The sequence below is a fragment of the Aegilops tauschii genome, chromosome 6 (assembly GCF_002575655.3).
Source record: "Aegilops tauschii subsp. strangulata cultivar AL8/78 chromosome 6, Aet v6.0, whole genome shotgun sequence".
NCBI lineage: Eukaryota > Viridiplantae > Streptophyta > Magnoliopsida > Poales > Poaceae > Aegilops > Aegilops tauschii.
In genome coordinates, this window is record NC_053040.3 from 310,228,800 (window position 1) to 310,234,082 (window position 5,283).

Below are 5,283 nucleotides of genomic sequence, written 5' to 3' on the forward strand. Positions count from 1 at the left end.
TGTTTATTTTGACTCTGTTGCGACCGTTTATCAGTTGAAAGTGGCCCATCGTCGGCTTCCACCCCCTCGTAGATGCTACGCAGGGTGTTTCCGCAACAACCAAACAACTCTTAGCTGACGTCTCGGTACCTGAAGGCGGTTGTGTTAGGGGAAACGAGGCAATCAGATATGCGGGCTTTATAACTTTCACTTAGTCATAGGAGCTGAAAGTTGGGAGGCCGGTTACTAGCCCCCGGTTAGTGTTTGGCGACAGCCGAGGTCAAGCCATAAACACTTCGGCCAATGTTATGAATGGCCCGTCATTTAACATAGTCATCGGATCACTGACCAGTTTACGCTTATTGTGACAGTCAGTTTTCGGCTTTCTCCACTGAGGTGCTTAACCATGCGAGCAGGACGCACAATCACAGTGGTTCTCCCTTTGCACACCTAGCCGAACAAAGCGGAACATAGGAGGCAAGCACAGGAGCCGGGCAACCCAACTATTGACCGAAGACACAATTCGAAACCGATGCATATATAGCAATATCTGAGAATGTTTTTGCCGAATATCTAAAGGTGTCCGGCGTTGCACTGCGAGACTTATGCTGAAAACACATAAATAGTTTAAAAGTGCCATAGGCTTGGAAAACCAAAAAAAACTTCAGTAAAAACTGAACGTCCGAACTAGATCAAGTGTTCGGTGCCAAATCGAAAATTGGTCTTAAAAAAGATGCTTCTGTGGTGCTTTAACATGACACATCCTATCTCAAGACTTCAAGCGGGTCAGCCTACGGCTTCAACCTCCTATCCCGAAGGCGAAGTACTTCTCGTTAGGCCAGATTAGCAAACTAAACTCTAGCGGCTTTGAGGAAGAAATTAGGCTCCTTGGCTATTGACCACACACTCGCGTCGAAAAAAGGAGTGATAGAAAAAGGCTTTGCAACGATTAAGAAGAAGAACACTTATAAAATGGCTCGTATAAATTTAAGAGCCCCCAAGTGACTTGGGTAAAAGAGTTTTATGTATAATGATTGAATGTATCGAAGTACTTATATCATATCTGTGTTCACTCAAACTTTAAACGCGTCTTAACCGACCGTCGGCTTCTCCCTCTTCGGTCAAGGGCCGAAAAGTGTTATGTACTCCACCTTTCGAGAATATCGACGGTGTTTCCGATAACCAGGCAATCAGGCCATAAGGCTGTAACAGACAAAGCGCACTCAGGGAACTTATGCTATATTACTGACGAATTGTAAGAAGCATCTTCGAAGAAAAAGTACCTCCACCGATACCTTTCTTTGGTTGCTCATTGTTACTATGAGACTTGTGCAATAGATTTTTTGTATTCATGAGTTCCGTTGTGTGCTGACCATGATTGAAAACAATAAGAGCGCTAGCTTTCGGCTTCACCCAGTCTGAGGTCCGAGCTCGGAAGACCCGATCGTGACAATCGCAGAGGTGCTCCCTTTACTCCCTAGCCGAACAATCGGGAACGTAGGGGTAAACACAGGAGCAAGGCAACCCGGCTTGCGAAACACTTAAGTCAGCATGGTGCATATTGTGGCATAATACACGAACAAGGAACGAAGCCATACAAGTATAATCATATGCAAAAGGAAAAGCTTCATAAAGGAAGCCCCCAAGTAGACGGGGTATTTGAATTTGTGTGTCATAAACAAATTTCTGACAAGGAGTTTTTCATAAACAACTTTTTGCCAAAAAAGTATAATGCTTGGTCGAACCGAACAAAATATAAAACTGAAAGTTTTTGAGCATGAAAGCGACTTAGCTGGTTAATGTGTTCGGCATTGATGACGCGGTCCGAGCTTGATGTGGGACAAGGTTCCATTCCCCAAGCCGGTCCCGATCGAGGTGGCGGAGCGAAGAGCTCGGCACTCCGAAGTGGCAACATAGCACGGCCAATGCAGGACCGCAGTGTGATGCCGAAGTCCCCGTCATGGGTTAATGAAGTGATGACAAAGCCCTTGGTCCAGCCGAGGTGACGTGGTACGTCGGTACGCAGAGGTGACAGCGCTGCCAGGTCCGGATCCTTTATCTGTGCACAAAAAATAGTGCAAGCCGGAGATAATAGGAATAATAATAAATTTAAAAAAATGTTGCATAATTAATAGTTTATGCAAAGTGAGTAATAAAAGACATATGGCATGTGTGCCGAACACTCGATGAGGTAGAGCTCTCTCAACGATGCGGAAGTCCCCGAGGCAACCGAACACGTCGGTATGGCAACACGACCAACAAGGTGATCACGCGAGCCGATTTACGCCGATTGGGACGACGGCGTCGGCTTGCCGAAGAGACCACGTGACGTAGTCGAAGTCCATTACCGAACCACCATGTGACCGTCGTTAATGCGGCCACCATTTGATAGACCTGTGTACAGATGATGGAACAAACCAGAGTAATAATTCCTTGGGAAAAATAAACCCAAACAAGCAAAAAATACTAGGAGAAATAGCACCTGGTTTATTTGTTGTAGCATTCCAGAGAAAGGTGACTCCCAAAATTGGGACTCGATCCGCATACCCATTGCCTGATGGGCGGTGAAGAAACGGCATGACGATGCTGGTAAAGGTTGGCTCGCCGAGGCAAAGCCCCCGGTCCAGCTAATGTGACGAAGCTGGTCGGTTGACGACGCCGAAGTCTCCGGAGTAGGTTGATGGCGAAGCCCCCGGTCCAGACGAGGAGACGGATGCTACCTCTTGAGCACTGCATTGGATTTCCTTGAAGAGGAAAGGGTGATGCAGCAGAGTAGAGTAAGTATTTCCCTCAGTTTTTGAGAACCAAGGCATCAATCTAGTAGGAGGCTACGCGCGAGTCCCTCGTACCTACACAAAGCAAATAACTCCTCGCAACCAACGCGAATAGGGGTTGTCAATCCCTTCACGGTCACTTACGAGAGTGAGATCTGATAGAGATGATAGATAATATTTTTTGGTATTTTTGGTATAAAGATGCAAAGAAAAATAAAATCAAAGTAAAAAAGCAAAGGCAATAATAAAGTGTTGGGATATTAATATGATAAAGATAGACCTGGGGGCCATAGATTTCACTAGTGGCTTCTCTCAAGAGCATAAGTATTTTACGATGGGTGAACGAATTACTGTTGAGCAATTGACAGAATTGAGCATAGTTATGAGAATATCTAGGTATGATCATGTATATAGGCATCACGTCCGAGACAAGTAGACCGACTCCTGCCTGCATCTACTACTATTACTCCACTCATCGACCGCTATCCAGCATGCATCTAGAGTATTAAGTTCAAGAAAACAGAGTAACGCCTTAAGCAAGATGACATGATGTAGAGGGATAAATTCATGCAATATGATAAAAAAACCATCTTGTTATCCTCGATGGCAACAATACAATACGTGCCTTGCTGCCCCTACTGTCACTCGGAAAGGACACCGCAAGATTGAACCCAAAGCTAAGCACTTCTCCCATTGCAAGAAAAAGCAATCTAGTAGGCCAAACCAAACTGATAATTCGAAGAGACTTGCAAAGATAACCAATCATACATAAAAGAATTCAGAGAAGATTCAAATATTGTTCATAGATAGACTTGATCATAAACCCACAATTCATCGGTCTCAACAAACACACCGCAAAAAGAAGATTACATCGAATAGATCTCCATGAGAGAGGGGGAGAACATTGTATTGAGATCCAAAAAGAGAAGCCATCTAGCTACTAACTATGGACCCGAAGGTCTGAGGTAAACTACTCACACTTCATCGGAGGGGCTATGATGATGTAGAAGCCCTCCGTGGTGGATGCCCCCTCCGGCGGAGCTCCGGAACAGGCCCCAAGATGGGATCTCGTGGGTACAGAAGGTTGCGGCGGTGGAATTAGGTTTTTGGCTCCGTATCTGATCGTTTGGGGGTACGTAGGTATATATAGGAGGAAGAAGTACGTCGGTGGAGCAAGGTGGGGCCCACGAGGGTGGGGGCGCGCCCCTACCTCGTGCCCACCTCCTGGCTTTCTTGACGTAGGGTCCAAGTCTCCTGGATCATATTCGGTGAGAAAATCACGTTCCCGAAGGTTTCATTCCGTTTGGACTCCGTTTGATATTCCGTTTCTTCGAAACACTGAAATAGGCAAAAAAAACAGCAATTCTGGGCTGGGCCTCCGGTTAATAGGTTAGTCCCAAAAATAATATAAAAGTGGAAAATAAAGCCCAATAATGTCCAAAACAGTAGATAATATAGCATGGAGCAATAAAAAATTATAGATACCCTGGAGACGTATCAGGCATCCCCAAGCTTAATTCCTGCTCGTCCTCGAGTAGGTAAATGATAAAAACAGAATTTTTGATGCGGAGTGCTACTTGGCATAATTTCAATGTAATTCTTCTTAATTGTGGTATGAATATTCAGATCCGAAAGATTCAAGACAAAAGTTTAATATTGACATAAAAATAATAATACTTCAAGCATGCTAACTAAGCAATTATGTCTTCTCAAAATAACATGGCCAAAGAAAGTTCATCCCTACAAAATCATATAGTTTAGTCATGCTCCATTTTTGTCACACAAGAATGCTCTCATCATGCACAACCCCGATGACAAGCCAAGCAATTGTTTCATACTTTAGTAATCTCAAACTTTATAAACCTTCACGCAATACATGAGCGTGAGCCGTGGATATAGCACTATGGGTGGAATAGAATATGATGATGGGGGTTATGTGGAGAAGACAAAAAGGAGAAAGTCTCACATCAATGAGGCTAATCAATGGGCTATGGAGATGCCCATCGATTGATGTTAATGCAAGGAGTAGGGATTGCCATGCAACGGATGCACTAGAGCTATAAATGTATGAAAGCTCAACAAAAGAAACTAAGTGGGTGTGCATCCAACTTGCTTGCTCACGAAGACCTAGGGCACTTGAGGAGGCCCATTGTTGGAATATACAAGCCAAGTTCTATAATGAAAAGTTCCCACTAGTATATGAAAGTGACAAAACAAGAGACTCTCTATCATGAAGATTATGGTGCTACTTTGAAGCACAAGTGTGGAAAAAAGGATAGTAGCATTGCCCCTTTTTATATTTTTTTTGGCCTTCTTTTTTTCTTTTGGCCTTTCTCTTTTTTTATTGGGACAATGCTCTATTAAATGATGATCATCACACTTCTATTTATTTACAACTCAATGATTACAACTCGATACTAGAACAAAGTATGATTCTATATGAATGCCTCCGGCGGTGTACCGGGATATTCAATGAATCAAGAGTGACATGTATGAAGGAATTATGAATGGTGGCTTTGCCACAAATACT